The sequence below is a fragment of the Megascapheus bottae genome, chromosome 30, assembly GCF_031878675.1.
Source record: "Megascapheus bottae isolate mThoBot1 chromosome 30, mThoBot2.hap1, whole genome shotgun sequence".
In the NCBI taxonomy this organism is placed as follows: domain Eukaryota; kingdom Metazoa; phylum Chordata; class Mammalia; order Rodentia; family Geomyidae; genus Megascapheus; species Megascapheus bottae.
In genome coordinates, this window is record NC_143538.1 from 6,659,394 (window position 1) to 6,675,317 (window position 15,924).

The following is a 15,924-nucleotide window of genomic DNA, read 5'->3' on the forward strand; positions in this document are numbered from 1 at the left end:
CATGGCACGCCCCCGGGGGCGCCATTTGCCAAGAGCTCTCTCGGAAAACACCTAGACTCCTCCACCTCTTCCTCCCCGGGGACAGCCCACTGGCCGCCCGCCACAGCTCAGCAGGCCAAAGGCCAGGGATACCCTTGGTGGGCATGGGCTGCCTCTGAGCCCCAGCCAAACAAACCGGCCCCTTGGGCGTCTACACAACCCAGAGCAGCCAAAGCAGGGCAAGGTCGGAGTGCCGGGGAGGCGGTGTGGAGCCAGCGCGCCTGGCAGGTGGGAAGAATGTGCGTGACTGCCAGTCGGGCGGGCCCCACTCCCTACACGGCCTGAGGAAAGCCGAGTGCTGGACCTCAGTCACCGATGAGAAGGACGGTTATAGAGTTCTCACTCATTTTGTTCAGCTTCCAAGGAATGTTATTTGGGGGAGTCATCATCGATCCAGGCACACACATGCTCTGTGCGCGAAGCACGACATGGCAAGCTTGGCCGGCGCAGGCGGCGCCGGGCAGGCCATTGTCTTGCAACGCCAAGTGGCAAGCCGTGAGCGGCTCCCACCCGCACCAAGGTCAACGCAAGCCCGTTGGGCACAGGAAAGGCTTACCTTCCTGTCCTTGGGGCGATGCACTGGCCAGGGCCGGACCCGCAGCGCGCCGGGTGTCTCGCGCCGCTTCCGGGGTACACGGCTGCCTGGCGCGGCGGCCAACCTGCGGCCCCGCCGAATCAAGGCGTCCTGGGACATCAGCGCCTGCCCACACAAGGCAAAACAAGAGCACCGTTGAGTAAAGGACCGCGGCTGTAGGCTGACCGGTCGGCGCCAACTCTCCGTGGGTCCCCAGGTCCCTAGCTCTCTAACACTCTCCTCTGCGGCCCTCCGAGGGGTCGTCAAGATCAGGGGCTCGGGTGCCCGAGGCACGCCATGCCATCGGTGTGGGACCCCCACTGGAGAAAGGAAGGGTCCCAGGGCTTCTTAGCCCCATGGCCGGGTACCTCTGCAGAGCTGCCTTCGTGTGGTGCATGTATGTTAGTAAGGACTACACCTTCCTCTCCCCTACACTAGCTGTGACGTTCAAACGTTCTGGATCTCAGTCACCGACGTCGTGGCGGGAAAGAGTTTTCACTCATTTTGTTCAGCTATTCCAAGGAATGTTTGCTGGCGAGTCATCATCGATCCAAGCATATCATCTCTGTGTCTAATGCAGGACACGGCAGGCTTGGCTGGCGCAAGCAGCCCGGGGCAGGCCGTTGTGTTGCAAGGCCAACTGGCAAGCCGGGAGCGGCTCCCACCCGCACCCCAAGGTCAACGCAAGCGCGTTGGGCACAGGGAGGCTTACCTTCCTCTCCTCGGGGGCGATGCACTGCCCAGGACCGGATCCACAGCAGGCCTGGCGTCTTGGGCCGCTTCGAGGTTACACGGCTCCCTGGGGCTGGCACCACCGAATCAAGGCGTCCTGGGACATCAGCGCCTGGGGTCAGAAGGCACAACAAAAGCGCCGTTGAGTAAAGCACCGAGGCTGTAGGCTGACCGGTCGGCGCCAACCCTCCGTGGGTCCCAGGTCCCTAGCTGTCTAACACTCTCCTCTGGGGCCCCCCGGGGGGGTCGTCAAGATCGTGGGCACGCGGGCCGAGGCACACCGTGCCATCGGTGTGTGACCCTCCACTCGAGGAGGGGTGGGTGCCAGGACTTCTTAGCCCCATGGCCGGGTACCTGTGCAGAGCTGCCTTCGGGTGGCGCATGGATGTCAGGAAGGACTACACCTTCCTCTCCCCTACACTAGCTGTGTCATGCAAAAGTGCTGGACCTCAGTCACCGATGCGTGAGACGGGAATGAGTTTTCACTCATTTTGTTCAGCTTTTCCAAGGAATGTTTTTTTTGGGGAATCATCATCGATCCGAGCACATCCTCTGGGTGCCAAGCAGGACACGGCAAGCTTGGCTGGCGCGGGCGGCACTGGGCAGGCCATCGTCTTGCTACGCCAAGTGGCAAGCCGTGAGCGGCTCCCACCCGCACCCCAAGGTCAACGCAAGCGCGTTGGGCACAGGGAGGCTTACCTTCCTCTCCTTGGGGCGATGCACTGGCCAGGGCCGGACCCGCAGCAGGCCGGGCAACTCGCGCCGCTTCAACCTTACACTGCTCCCTGGGCCCCGCGGCCAACCTGTGGCCCCAGAGACTTAAGGTGCCCGGAGACATCAGCGCCTGGGAGCCAAGACAAAACAAGAGCCCCGTTGAGTAAAGGACCAAGGCCACAGGCCGACCCGTCACGCCAACGCGCCGCAGGCCCCACATCCGTAACTCTCTTCGACTTTCCTGTCCAACCCTCAAGGGGTTCGTCACATCCATGAGCACGGACGCTCCTGGTGCACCAAGCCGTTCGTGGGGCCCTGTGTGGGGGGGTATGCGTGTGCCTTTGTGACTGCGTGTGCATGTGTGCGTGGGTGCGTGCGTGAGAGAGTGCCTGCATGCGTGTGCGTGGGTGTGTGTGTGGGTACGCGCGCGTTTGCCCTCGCACCTCTGTGGGTGGGTGCGGGTGGACCTATGCGCTGGTGTGGAGCCAGTCCTCTGTAATCTCACGGGGCCACCTGCTCTCGGGCCAGGGCCTCGAAATCGCTGCCCGCCACCTACAGACATCCATCCCTTGTCTGTCACTCGAACCCTGTCTTCTTCCACCAGCTCTGGGCCCCCAACAGGACCCAACAGGCCTGGCACTAACCTGCTACTCCTCCAACCCACCGGCGCTGAAACTGCCTGTCCCTACAACTTCCCTTGGCGACAGAGGACGCTGAGCTGCCTGCTGTCTGCAATCTCCTGGGAGCCCCAAAACACAAGGCCTTGCCTGATATTAGTACAGAGCCTGTCCACAGCCACCCAACCCTCAGCATCGATGGCTGTTGGCCTGCTAGCCTAGACCGAGCCAGCCCAAGGCCTGCTGCCCACTCTGCCTATCCTCACCGCGAGGCAAAGAGGCTACAAGGCTGGGGTCGCCTGCCACAGTGCCAGTCTTGGGGCAAGGACCGTGCTGCACTGAGAACTAGGACACAAGCCCGGGGCCGGCCGCTGGACTCCTCTGCCTCAATCCCGCACCCCTCCACGGCCTCCACGGAAGGCGGAGGTTCCCAACGGGACAGAGGGCTGGCCGCCACTACAAGGCACTCCCCGCACAGCGGTCCCGAAACCAGGCCTAACCTCAGCAGGCAGGCTCTTTCTGGCCCTGCACTCTGGCCTCAAGCCACTCCTTGGCCTCGCAGCAGCCTAGTCCCGGTCTGACTGCCCACCAGGGCATGGCAGGAAGCTCTGACCCACACCCGATGACACCAACTCCAACTGGAGCCCGAACACAGGCTCCTCTTCCTGCTACCCACTACCACGAAACTCTGGGCAACCGCAGTGCTGGCACACCAAACACTGGGAGTCCCCGGGCCACCAGCGTCCAGCCTGGGGACGTGGGCTAGCCCACACCACAGGCACAGACCTTGAGCAACAAGAACTCGAGACCACACTTCTGGTCATGGCACGCCCCCGGGGGCACCATTTGCCAAGAGCTCTCTTGGAAAACACCTAGACTCCTCCACCTCTTCCTCCCCGGGGACAGCCCACTGGCCGCCCGCCACAGCTCAGCAGGCCAAAGGCCAGGGATACCCTTGGTGGGCATGGGCTGCCTCTGAGCCCCAGCCAAACAAACCGGCCCCTTGGGCGTCTACACAACCCAGAGCAGCCAAAGCAGGGCAAGGTCGGAGTGCCGGGGAGGCGGTGTGGAGCCAGCGCGCCTGGCAGGTGGGAAGAATGTGCGTGACTGCCAGTCGGGCGGGCCCCACTCCCTACACGGCCTGAGGAAAGCCGAGTGCTGGACCTCAGTCACCGATGAGAAGGACGGTTATAGAGTTCTCACTCATTTTGTTCAGCTTCCAAGGAATGTTATTTGGGGGAGTCATCATCGATCCAGGCACACACATGCTCTGTGCGCGAAGCACGACATGGCAAGCTTGGCCGGCGCAGGCGGCGCCGGGCAGGCCATTGTCTTGCAACGCCAAGTGGCAAGCCGTGAGCGGCTCCCACCCGCACCAAGGTCAACGCAAGCCCGTTGGGCACAGGAAAGGCTTACCTTCCTGTCCTTGGGGCGATGCACTGGCCAGGGCCGGACCCGCAGCGCGCCGGGTGTCTCGCGCCGCTTCCGGGGTACACGGCTGCCTGGCGCGGCGGCCAACCTGCGGCCCCGCCGAATCAAGGCGTCCTGGGACATCAGCGCCTGCCCACACAAGGCAAAACAAGAGCACCGTTGAGTAAAGGACCGCGGCTGTAGGCTGACCGGTCGGCGCCAACTCTCCGTGGGTCCCCAGGTCCCTAGCTCTCTAACACTCTCCTCTGCGGCCCTCCGAGGGGTCGTCAAGATCAGGGGCTCGGGTGCCCGAGGCACGCCATGCCATCGGTGTGGGACCCCCACTGGAGAAAGGAAGGGTCCCAGGGCTTCTTAGCCCCATGGCCGGGTACCTCTGCAGAGCTGCCTTCGTGTGGTGCATGTATGTTAGTAAGGACTACACCTTCCTCTCCCCTACACTAGCTGTGACGTTCAAACGTTCTGGATCTCAGTCACCGACGTCGTGGCGGGAAAGAGTTTTCACTCATTTTGTTCAGCTATTCCAAGGAATGTTTGCTGGCGAGTCATCATCGATCCAAGCATATCATCTCTGTGTCTAATGCAGGACACGGCAGGCTTGGCTGGCGCAAGCAGCCCGGGGCAGGCCGTTGTGTTGCAAGGCCAACTGGCAAGCCGGGAGCGGCTCCCACCCGCACCCCAAGGTCAACGCAAGCGCGTTGGGCACAGGGAGGCTTACCTTCCTCTCCTCGGGGGCGATGCACTGCCCAGGACCGGATCCACAGCAGGCCTGGCGTCTTGGGCCGCTTCGAGGTTACACGGCTCCCTGGGGCTGGCACCACCGAATCAAGGCGTCCTGGGACATCAGCGCCTGGGGTCAGAAGGCACAACAAAAGCGCCGTTGAGTAAAGCACCGAGGCTGTAGGCTGACCGGTCGGCGCCAACCCTCCGTGGGTCCCAGGTCCCTAGCTGTCTAACACTCTCCTCTGGGGCCCCCCGGGGGGGGTCGTCAAGATCGTGGGCACGCGGGCCGAGGCACACCGTGCCATCGGTGTGTGACCCTCCACTCGAGGAGGGGTGGGTGCCAGGACTTCTTAGCCCCATGGCCGGGTACCTGTGCAGAGCTGCCTTCGGGTGGCGCATGGATGTCAGGAAGGACTACACCTTCCTCTCCCCTACACTAGCTGTGTCATGCAAAAGTGCTGGACCTCAGTCACCGATGCGTGAGACGGGAATGAGTTTTCACTCATTTTGTTCAGCTTTTCCAAGGAATGTTTTTTTTGGGGAATCATCATCGATCCGAGCACATCCTCTGGGTGCCAAGCAGGACACGGCAAGCTTGGCTGGCGCGGGCGGCACTGGGCAGGCCATCGTCTTGCTACGCCAAGTGGCAAGCCGTGAGCGGCTCCCACCCGCACCCCAAGGTCAACGCAAGCGCGTTGGGCACAGGGAGGCTTACCTTCCTCTCCTTGGGGCGATGCACTGGCCAGGGCCGGACCCGCAGCAGGCCGGGCAACTCGCGCCGCTTCAACCTTACACTGCTCCCTGGGCCCCGCGGCCAACCTGTGGCCCCAGAGACTTAAGGTGCCCGGAGACATCAGCGCCTGGGAGCCAAGACAAAACAAGAGCCCCGTTGAGTAAAGGACCAAGGCCACAGGCCGACCCGTCACGCCAACGCGCCGCAGGCCCCACATCCGTAACTCTCTTCGACTTTCCTGTCCAACCCTCAAGGGGTTCGTCACATCCATGAGCACGGACGCTCCTGGTGCACCAAGCCGTTCGTGGGGCCCTGTGTGGGGGGGTATGCGTGTGCCTTTGTGACTGCGTGTGCATGTGTGCGTGGGTGCGTGCGTGAGAGAGTGCCTGCATGCGTGTGCGTGGGTGTGTGTGGGTACGCGCGCGTTTGCCCTCGCACCTCTGTGGGTGGGTGCGGGTGGACCTATGCGCTGGTGTGGAGCCAGTCCTCTGTAATCTCACGGGGCCACCTGCTCTCGGGCCAGGGCCTCGAAATCGCTGCCCGCCACCTACAGACATCCATCCCTTGTCTGTCACTCGAACCCTGTCTTCTTCCACCAGCTCTGGGCCCCCAACAGGACCCAACAGGCCTGGCACTAACCTGCTACTCCTCCAACCCACCGGCGCTGAAACTGCCTGTCCCTACAACTTCCCTTGGCGACAGAGGACGCTGAGCTGCCTGCTGTCTGCAATCTCCTGGGAGCCCCAAAACACAAGGCCTTGCCTGATATTAGTACAGAGCCTGTCCACAGCCACCCAACCCTCAGCATCGATGGCTGTTGGCCTGCTAGCCTAGACCGAGCCAGCCCAAGGCCTGCTGCCCACTCTGCCTATCCTCACCGCGAGGCAAAGAGGCTACAAGGCTGGGGTCGCCTGCCACAGTGCCAGTCTTGGGGCAAGGACCGTGCTGCACTGAGAACTAGGACACAAGCCCGGGGCCGGCCGCTGGACTCCTCTGCCTCAATCCCGCACCCCTCCACGGCCTCCACGGAAGGCGGAGGTTCCCAACGGGACAGAGGGCTGGCCGCCACTACAAGGCACTCCCCGCACAGCGGTCCCGAAACCAGGCCTAACCTCAGCAGGCAGGCTCTTTCTGGCCCTGCACTCTGGCCTCAAGCCACTCCTTGGCCTCGCAGCAGCCCAGTCCCGGTCTGACTGCCCACCAGGGCATGGCAGGAAGCTCTGACCCACACCCGATGACACCAACTCCAACTGGACAAGGGGCAGAGCACAAACAAGGAGACGAGCTCCCCCACTCCAGCACAACTCCAACTCGCAACTCGGCCCCGGCCACTGCAACCGGACAACCAAACCCGGGCCCCACGCACGCCCCCAGAAGAAACCGCGCACCCACTCCTCACCGAGGAGGCTCCACTATCCACCCGAACACAGGCTCCTCTTCCTGCTACCCACTACCACGAAACTCTGGGCAACCGCAGTGCTGGCACACCAAACACTGGGAGTCCCCGGGCCACCAGCGTCCAGCCTGGGGCCGTGGGCTAGCCCACACCACAGGCACAGACCTTGAGCAACAAGAACTCGAGACCACACTTCTGGTCATGGCACGCCCCCGGGGGCGCCATTTGCCAAGAGCTCTCTTGGAAAACACCTAGACTCCTCCACCTCTTCCTCCCCGGGGACAGCCCACTGGCCGCCCGCCACAGCTCAGCAGGCCAAAGGCCAGGGGTACCCTTGGTGGGCATGGGCTGCCTCTGAGCCCCAGCCAAACAAACCGGCCCCTTGGGCGTCTACACAACCCAGAGCAGCCAAAGCAGGGCAAGGTCGGAGTGCCGGGGAGGCGGTGTGGAGCCAGCGCGCCTGGCAGGTGGGAAGAATGTGCGTGACTGCCAGTCGGGCGGGCCCCACTCCCTACACGGCCTGAGGAAAGCCGAGTGCTGGACCTCAGTCACCGATGAGAAGGACGGTTATAGAGTTCTCACTCATTTTGTTCAGCTTCCAAGGAATGTTATTTGGGGGAGTCATCATCGATCCAGGCACACACATGCTCTGTGCGCGAAGCACGACATGGCAAGCTTGGCCGGCGCAGGCGGCGCCGGGCAGGCCATTGTCTTGCAACGCCAAGTGGCAAGCCGTGAGCGGCTCCCACCCGCACCAAGGTCAACGCAAGCCCGTTGGGCACAGGAAAGGCTTACCTTCCTGTCCTTGGGGCGATGCACTGGCCAGGGCCGGATCCACAGCAGGCCTGGCGTCTTGGGCCGCTTCGAGGTTACACGGCTCCCTGGGGCTGGCACCACCGAATCAAGGCGTCCTGGGACATCAGCGCCTGGGGTCAGAAGGCACAACAAAAGCGCCGTTGAGTAAAGCACCGAGGCTGTAGGCTGACCGGTCGGCGCCAACCCTCCGTGGGTCCCAGGTCCCTAGCTGTCTAACACTCTCCTCTGGGGCCCCCCGGGGGGGGTCGTCAAGATCGTGGGCACGCGGGCCGAGGCACACCGTGCCATCGGTGTGTGACCCTCCACTCGAGGAGGGGTGGGTGCCAGGACTTCTTAGCCCCATGGCCGGGTACCTGTGCAGAGCTGCCTTCGGGTGGCGCATGGATGTCAGGAAGGACTACACCTTCCTCTCCCCTACACTAGCTGTGTCATGCAAAAGTGCTGGACCTCAGTCACCGATGCGTGAGACGGGAATGAGTTTTCACTCATTTTGTTCAGCTTTTCCAAGGAATGTTTTTTTTGGGGAATCATCATCGATCCGAGCACATCCTCTGGGTGCCAAGCAGGACACGGCAAGCTTGGCTGGCGCGGGCGGCACTGGGCAGGCCATCGTCTTGCTACGCCAAGTGGCAAGCCGTGAGCGGCTCCCACCCGCACCCCAAGGTCAACGCAAGCGCGTTGGGCACAGGGAGGCTTACCTTCCTCTCCTTGGGGCGATGCACTGGCCAGGGCCGGACCCGCAGCAGGCCGGGCAACTCGCGCCGCTTCAACCTTACACTGCTCCCTGGGCCCCGCGGCCAACCTGTGGCCCCAGAGACTTAAGGTGCCCGGAGACATCAGCGCCTGGGAGCCAAGACAAAACAAGAGCCCCGTTGAGTAAAGGACCAAGGCCACAGGCCGACCCGTCACGCCAACGCGCCGCAGGCCCCACATCCGTAACTCTCTTCGACTTTCCTGTCCAACCCTCAAGGGGTTCGTCACATCCATGAGCACGGACGCTCCTGGTGCACCAAGCCGTTCGTGGGGCCCTGTGTGGGGGGGTATGCGTGTGCCTTTGTGACTGCGTGTGCATGTGTGCGTGGGTGCGTGCGTGAGAGAGTGCCTGCATGCGTGTGCGTGGGTGTGTGTGTGGGTACGCGCGCGTTTGCCCTCGCACCTCTGTGGGTGGGTGCGGGTGGACCTATGCGGTGGTGTGGAGCCAGTCCTCTGTAATCTCACGGGGCCACCTGCTCTCGGGCCAGGGCCTCGAAATCGCTGCCCGCCACCTACAGACATCCATCCCTTGTCTGTCACTCGAACCCTGTCTTCTTCCACCAGCTCTGGGCCCCCAACAGGACCCAACAGGCCTGGCACTAACCTGCTACTCCTCCAACCCACCGGCGCTGAAACTGCCTGTCCCTACAACTTCCCTTGGCGACAGAGGACGCTGAGCTGCCTGCTGTCTGCAATCTCCTGGGAGCCCCAAAACACAAGGCCTTGCCTGATATTAGTACAGAGCCTGTCCACAGCCACCCAACCCTCAGCATCGATGGCTGTTGGCCTGCTAGCCTAGACCGAGCCAGCCCAAGGCCTGCTGCCCACTCTGCCTATCCTCACCGCGAGGCAAAGAGGCTACAAGGCTGGGGTCGCCTGCCACAGTGCCAGTCTTGGGGCAAGGACCGTGCTGCACTGAGAACTAGGACACAAGCCCGGGGCCGGCCGCTGGACTCCTCTGCCTCAATCCCGCACCCCTCCACGGCCTCCACGGAAGGCGGAGGTTCCCAACGGGACAGAGGGCTGGCCGCCACTACAAGGCACTCCCCGCACAGCGGTCCCGAAACCAGGCCTAACCTCAGCAGGCAGGCTCTTTCTGGCCCTGCACTCTGGCCTCAAGCCACTCCTTGGCCTCGCAGCAGCCTAGTCCCGGTCTGACTGCCCACCAGGGCATGGCAGGAAGCTCTGACCCACACCCGATGACACCAACTCCAACTGGACAAGGGGCAGAGCACAAACAAGGAGACGAGCTCCCCCACTCCAGCACAACTCCAATTCGCAACTCGGCCCCGGCCACTGCAACCCGACAACCAAACCCGGGCCCCACGCACGCCCCCAGAAGAAACCGCGCACCCACTCCTCACCGAGGAGGCTCCACTATCCACCCGAACACAGGCTCCTCTTCCTGCTACCCACTACCACGAAACTCTGGGCAACCGCAGTGCTGGCACACCAAACACTGGGAGTCCCCGGGCCACCAGCGTCCAGCCTGGGGCCGTGGGCTAGCCCACACCACAGGCACAGACCTTGAGCAACAAGAACTCGAGACCACACTTCTGGTCATGGCACGCCCCCGGGGGCGCCATTTGCCAAGAGCTCTCTCGGAAAACACCTAGACTCCTCCACCTCTTCCTCCCCGGGGACAGCCCACTGGCCGCCCGCCACAGCTCAGCAGGCCAAAGGCCAGGGATACCCTTGGTGGGCATGGGCTGCCTCTGAGCCCCAGCCAAACAAACCGGCCCCTTGGGCGTCTACACAACCCAGAGCAGCCAAAGCAGGGCAAGGTCGGAGTGCCGGGGAGGCGGTGTGGAGCCAGCGCGCCTGGCAGGTGGGAAGAATGTGCGTGACTGCCAGTCGGGCGGGCCCCACTCCCTACATGGCCTGAGGAAAGCCGAGTGCTGGACCTCAGTCACCGATGAGAAGGACGGTTATAGAGTTCTCACTCATTTTGTTCAGCTTCCAAGGAATGTTATTTGGGGGAGTCATCATCGATCCAGGCACACACATGCTCTGTGCGCGAAGCACGACATGGCAAGCTTGGCCGGCGCAGGCGGCGCCGGGCAGGCCATTGTCTTGCAACGCCAAGTGGCAAGCCGTGAGCGGCTCCCACCCGCACCAAGGTCAACGCAAGCCCGTTGGGCACAGGAAAGGCTTACCTTCCTGTCCTTGGGGCGATGCACTGGCCAGGGCCGGACCCGCAGCGCGCCGGGTGTCTCGCGCCGCTTCCGGGGTACACGGCTGCCTGGCGCGGCGGCCAACCTGCGGCCCCGCCGAATCAAGGCTGATGTCCTGGGACATCAGCGCCTGCCCACACAAGGCAAAACAAGAGCACCGCTGAGTAAAGGACCGCGGCTGTAGGCTGACCGGTCGGCGCCAACTCTCCGTGGGTCCCCAGGTCCCTAGCTGTCTAACACTCTCCTCTGCGGCCCTCCGAGGGGTCGTCAAGATCAGGGGCTCGGGTGCCCGAGGCACGCCATGCCATCGGTGTGGGACCCCCACTGGAGAAAGGAAGGGTCCCAGGGCTTCTTAGCCCCATGGCCGGGTACCTCTGCAGAGCTGCCTTCGTGTGGTGCATGTATGTTAGTAAGGACTACACCTTCCTCTCCCCTACACTAGCTGTGACGTTCAAACGTTCTGGATCTCAGTCACCGACGTCGTGGCGGGAAAGAGTTTTCACTCATTTTGTTCAGCTATTCCAAGGAATGTTTGCTGGCGAGTCATCATCGATCCAAGCATATCATCTCTGTGTCTAATGCAGGACACGGCAGGCTTGGCTGGCGCAAGCAGCCCGGGGCAGGCCGTTGTGTTGCAAGGCCAACTGGCAAGCCGGGAGCGGCTCCCACCCGCACCCCAAGGTCAACGCAAGCGCGTTGGGCACAGGGAGGCTTACCTTCCTCTCCTCGGGGGCGATGCACTGCCCAGGACCGGATCCACAGCAGGCCTGGCGTCTTGGGCCGCTTCGAGGTTACACGGCTCCCTGGGGCTGGCACCACCGAATCAAGGCGTCCTGGGACATCAGCGCCTGGGGTCAGAAGGCACAACAAAAGCGCCGTTGAGTAAAGCACCGAGGCTGTAGGCTGACCGGTCGGCGCCAACCCTCCGTGGGTCCCAGGTCCCTAGCTGTCTAACACTCTCCTCTGGGGCCCCCCGGGGGGGTCGTCAAGATCGTGGGCACGCGGGCCGAGGCACACCGTGCCATCGGTGTGTGACCCTCCACTCGAGGAGGGGTGGGTGCCAGGACTTCTTAGCCCCATGGCCGGGTACCTGTGCAGAGCTGCCTTCGGGTGGCGCATGGATGTCAGGAAGGACTACACCTTCCTCTCCCCTACACTAGCTGTGTCATGCAAAAGTGCTGGACCTCAGTCACCGATGCGTGAGACGGGAATGAGTTTTCACTCATTTTGTTCAGCTTTTCCAAGGAATGTTTTTTTTGGGGAATCATCATCGATCCGAGCACATCCTCTGGGTGCCAAGCAGGACACGGCAAGCTTGGCTGGCGCGGGCGGCACTGGGCAGGCCATCGTCTTGCTACGCCAAGTGGCAAGCCGTGAGCGGCTCCCACCCGCACCCCAAGGTCAACGCAAGCGCGTTGGGCACAGGGAGGCTTACCTTCCTCTCCTTGGGGCGATGCACTGGCCAGGGCCGGACCCGCAGCAGGCCGGGCAACTCGCGCCGCTTCAACCTTACACTGCTCCCTGGGCCCCGCGGCCAACCTGTGGCCCCAGAGACTTAAGGTGCCCGGAGACATCAGCGCCTGGGAGCCAAGACAAAACAAGAGCCCCGTTGAGTAAAGGACCAAGGCCACAGGCCGACCCGTCACGCCAACGCGCCGCAGGCCCCACATCCGTAACTCTCTTCGACTTTCCTGTCCAACCCTCAAGGGGTTCGTCACATCCATGAGCACGGACGCTCCTGGTGCACCAAGCCGTTCGTGGGGCCCTGTGTGGGGGGGTATGCGTGTGCCTTTGTGACTGCGTGTGCATGTGTGCGTGGGTGCGTGCGTGAGAGAGTGCCTGCATGCGTGTGCGTGGGTGTGTGTGTGGGTACGCGCGCGTTTGCCCTCGCACCTCTGTGGGTGGGTGCGGGTGGACCTATGCGCTGGTGTGGAGCCAGTCCTCTGTAATCTCACGGGGCCACCTGCTCTCGGGCCAGGGCCTCGAAATCGCTGCCCGCCACCTACAGACATCCATCCCTTGTCTGTCACTCGAACCCTGTCTTCTTCCACCAGCTCTGGGCCCCCAACAGGACCCAACAGGCCTGGCACTAACCTGCTACTCCTCCAACCCACCGGCGCTGAAACTGCCTGTCCCTACAACTTCCCTTGGCGACAGAGGACGCTGAGCTGCCTGCTGTCTGCAATCTCCTGGGAGCCCCAAAACACAAGGCCTTGCCTGATATTAGTACAGAGCCTGTCCACAGCCACCCAACCCTCAGCATCGATGGCTGTTGGCCTGCTAGCCTAGACCGAGCCAGCCCAAGGCCTGCTGCCCACTCTGCCTATCCTGACCGCGAGGCAAAGAGGCTACAAGGCTGGGGTCGCCTGCCACAGTGCCAGTCTTGGGGCAAGGACCGTGCTGCACTGAGAACTAGGACACAAGCCCGGGGCCGGCCGCTGGACTCCTCTGCCTCAATCCCGCACCCCTCCACGGCCTCCACGGAAGGCGGAGGTTCCCAACGGGACAGAGGGCTGGCCGCCACTACAAGGCACTCCCCGCACAGCGGTCCCGAAACCAGGCCTAACCTCAGCAGGCAGGCTCTTTCTGGCCCTGCACTCTGGCCTCAAGCCACTCCTTGGCCTCGCAGCAGCCTAGTCCCGGTCTGACTGCCCACCAGGGCATGGCAGGAAGCTCTGACCCACACCCGATGACACCAACTCCAACTGGAGCCCGAACACAGGCTCCTCTTCCTGCTACCCACTACCACGAAACTCTGGGCAACCGCAGTGCTGGCACACCAAACACTGGGAGTCCCCGGGCCACCAGCGTCCAGCCTGGGGACGTGGGCTAGCCCACACCACAGGCACAGACCTTGAGCAACAAGAACTCGAGACCACACTTCTGGTCATGGCACGCCCCCGGGGGCGCCATTTGCCAAGAGCTCTCTTGGAAAACACCTAGACTCCTCCACCTCTTCCTCCCCGGGGACAGCCCACTGGCCGCCCGCCACAGCTCAGCAGGCCAAAGGCCAGGGATACCCTTGGTGGGCATGGGCTGCCTCTGAGCCCCAGCCAAACAAACCGGCCCCTTGGGCGTCTACACAACCCAGAGCAGCCAAAGCAGGGCAAGGTCGGAGTGCCGGGGAGGCGGTGTGGAGCCAGCGCGCCTGGCAGGTGGGAAGAATGTGCGTGACTGCCAGTCGGGCGGGCCCCACTCCCTACACGGCCTGAGGAAAGCCGAGTGCTGGACCTCAGTCACCGATGAGAAGGACGGTTATAGAGTTCTCACTCATTTTGTTCAGCTTCCAAGGAATGTTATTTGGGGGAGTCATCATCGATCCAGGCACACACATGCTCTGTGCGCGAAGCACGACATGGCAAGCTTGGCCGGCGCAGGCGGCGCCGGGCAGGCCATTGTCTTGCAACGCCAAGTGGCAAGCCGTGAGCGGCTCCCACCCGCACCAAGGTCAACGCAAGCCCGTTGGGCACAGGAAAGGCTTACCTTCCTGTCCTTGGGGCGATGCAGTGGCCAGGGCCGGACCCGCAGCGCGCCGGGTGTCTCGCGCCGCTTCCGGGGTACACGGCTGCCTGGCGCGGCGGCCAACCTGCGGCCCCGCCGAATCAAGGCGTCCTGGGACATCAGCGCCTGCCCACACAAGGCAAAACAAGAGCACCGTTGAGTAAAGGACCGCGGCTGTAGGCTGACCGGTCGGCGCCAACTCTCCGTGGGTCCCCAGGTCCCTAGCTGTCTAACACTCTCCTCTGCGGCCCTCCGAGGGGTCGTCAAGATCAGGGGCTCGGGTGCCCGAGGCACGCCATGCCATCGGTGTGGGACCCCCACTGGAGAAAGGAAGGGTCCCAGGGCTTCTTAGCCCCATGGCCGGGTACCTCTGCAGAGCTGCCTTCGTGTGGTGCATGTATGTTAGTAAGGACTACACCTTCCTCTCCCCTACACTAGCTGTGACGTTCAAACGTTCTGGATCTCAGTCACCGACGTCGTGGCGGGAAAGAGTTTTCACTCATTTTGTTCAGCTATTCCAAGGAATGTTTGCTGGCGAGTCATCATCGATCCAAGCATATCATCTCTGTGTCTAATGCAGGACACGGCAGGCTTGGCTGGCGCAAGCAGCCCGGGGCAGGCCGTTGTGTTGCAAGGCCAACTGGCAAGCCGGGAGCGGCTCCCACCCGCACCCCAAGGTCAACGCAAGCGCGTTGGGCACAGGGAGGCTTACCTTCCTCTCCTCGGGGGCGATGCACTGCCCAGGACCGGATCCACAGCAGGCCTGGCGTCTTGGGCCGCTTCGAGGTTACACGGCTCCCTGGGGCTGGCACCACCGAATCAAGGCGTCCTGGGACATCAGCGCCTGGGGTCAGAAGGCACAACAAAAGCGCCGTTGAGTAAAGCACCGAGGCTGTAGGCTGACCGGTCGGCGCCAACCCTCCGTGGGTCCCAGGTCCCTAGCTGTCTAACACTCTCCTCTGGGGCCCCCCGGGGGGGTCGTCAAGATCGTGGGCACGGGGGCCCAGGCACATCGTGCCATCGGTGTGTGACCCTCCACTCGAGGAGGGGTGGGTGCCAGGACTTCTTAGCCCCATGGCCGGGTACCTGTGCAGAGCTGCCTTCGGGTGGCGCATGGATGTCAGGAAGGACTACACCTTCCTCTCCCCTACACTAGCTGTGTCATGCAAAAGTGCTGGACCTCAGTCACCGATGCGTGAGACGGGAATGAGTTTTCACTCATTTTGTTCAGCTTTTCCAAGGAATGTTTTTTTTGGGGAATCATCATCGATCCGAGCACATCCTCTGGGTGCCAAGCAGGACACGGCAAGCTTGGCTGGCGCGGGCGGCACTGGGCAGGCCATCGTCTTGCTACGCCAAGTGGCAAGCCGTGAGCGGCTCCCACCCGCACCCCAAGGTCAACGCAAGCGCGTTGGGCACAGGGAGGCTTACCTTCCTCTCCTTGGGGCGATGCACTGGCCAGGGCCGGACCCGCAGCAGGCCGGGCAACTCGCGCCGCTTCAACCTTACACTGCTCCCTGGGCCCCGCGGCCAACCTGTGGCCCCAGAGACTTAAGGTGCCCGGAGACATCAGCGCCTGGGAGCCAAGACAAAACAAGAGCCCCGTTGAGTAAAGGACCAAGGCCACAGGCCGACCCGTCACGCCAACGCGCCGCAGGCCCCACATCCGTAACTCTCTTCGACTTTCCTGTCCAACCCTCAAGGGGTTCGTCACATCCATGAGC

At 63.0% G+C, this 15,924-nt stretch overlaps 14 non-coding genes across 14 annotated transcripts; all 14 read right to left on the minus strand.

Moving 5' to 3' along the window:
* Positions 1-339: 339 nt before the first annotated feature.
* Positions 340-434, minus strand: LOC150044292 (small nucleolar RNA SNORD116). Its single transcript, XR_016533252.1, has one exon. It is a non-coding gene; the product is annotated as a small nucleolar RNA SNORD116 (small nucleolar RNA).
* A 637-nt stretch (positions 435-1,071) lies between these two features.
* Positions 1,072-1,165, minus strand: LOC150044293 (small nucleolar RNA SNORD116). The gene has a single exon (XR_016533297.1). It is a non-coding gene; the product is annotated as a small nucleolar RNA SNORD116 (small nucleolar RNA).
* A 624-nt stretch (positions 1,166-1,789) lies between these two features.
* LOC150044294 (small nucleolar RNA SNORD116) lies at positions 1,790-1,886 on the minus strand. The gene has a single exon (XR_016533349.1). It is a non-coding gene; the product is annotated as a small nucleolar RNA SNORD116 (small nucleolar RNA).
* A 1,950-nt stretch (positions 1,887-3,836) lies between these two features.
* Positions 3,837-3,931, minus strand: LOC150044295 (small nucleolar RNA SNORD116). The gene has a single exon (XR_016533253.1). It is a non-coding gene; the product is annotated as a small nucleolar RNA SNORD116 (small nucleolar RNA).
* A 637-nt stretch (positions 3,932-4,568) lies between these two features.
* On the minus strand, positions 4,569-4,662 carry LOC150044296 (small nucleolar RNA SNORD116). Its single transcript, XR_016533298.1, has one exon. It is a non-coding gene; the product is annotated as a small nucleolar RNA SNORD116 (small nucleolar RNA).
* A 625-nt stretch (positions 4,663-5,287) lies between these two features.
* Positions 5,288-5,384, minus strand: LOC150044297 (small nucleolar RNA SNORD116). The gene has a single exon (XR_016533350.1). It is a non-coding gene; the product is annotated as a small nucleolar RNA SNORD116 (small nucleolar RNA).
* Positions 5,385-7,495: 2,111 nt separating this feature from the next.
* LOC150044298 (small nucleolar RNA SNORD116) lies at positions 7,496-7,590 on the minus strand. The gene has a single exon (XR_016533254.1). It is a non-coding gene; the product is annotated as a small nucleolar RNA SNORD116 (small nucleolar RNA).
* Positions 7,591-8,215: 625 nt separating this feature from the next.
* On the minus strand, positions 8,216-8,312 carry LOC150044299 (small nucleolar RNA SNORD116). Its single transcript, XR_016533351.1, has one exon. It is a non-coding gene; the product is annotated as a small nucleolar RNA SNORD116 (small nucleolar RNA).
* Positions 8,313-10,425: 2,113 nt separating this feature from the next.
* LOC150044300 (small nucleolar RNA SNORD116) lies at positions 10,426-10,520 on the minus strand. Its single transcript, XR_016533255.1, has one exon. It is a non-coding gene; the product is annotated as a small nucleolar RNA SNORD116 (small nucleolar RNA).
* A 641-nt stretch (positions 10,521-11,161) lies between these two features.
* Positions 11,162-11,255, minus strand: LOC150044301 (small nucleolar RNA SNORD116). Its single transcript, XR_016533299.1, has one exon. It is a non-coding gene; the product is annotated as a small nucleolar RNA SNORD116 (small nucleolar RNA).
* A 624-nt stretch (positions 11,256-11,879) lies between these two features.
* Positions 11,880-11,976, minus strand: LOC150044302 (small nucleolar RNA SNORD116). The gene has a single exon (XR_016533352.1). It is a non-coding gene; the product is annotated as a small nucleolar RNA SNORD116 (small nucleolar RNA).
* Positions 11,977-13,926: 1,950 nt separating this feature from the next.
* Positions 13,927-14,021, minus strand: LOC150044303 (small nucleolar RNA SNORD116). Its single transcript, XR_016533256.1, has one exon. It is a non-coding gene; the product is annotated as a small nucleolar RNA SNORD116 (small nucleolar RNA).
* Positions 14,022-14,658: 637 nt separating this feature from the next.
* Positions 14,659-14,752, minus strand: LOC150044304 (small nucleolar RNA SNORD116). Its single transcript, XR_016533300.1, has one exon. It is a non-coding gene; the product is annotated as a small nucleolar RNA SNORD116 (small nucleolar RNA).
* Positions 14,753-15,376: 624 nt separating this feature from the next.
* On the minus strand, positions 15,377-15,473 carry LOC150044305 (small nucleolar RNA SNORD116). Its single transcript, XR_016533353.1, has one exon. It is a non-coding gene; the product is annotated as a small nucleolar RNA SNORD116 (small nucleolar RNA).
* Between the last annotated feature and the right edge of the window lie 451 nt (positions 15,474-15,924).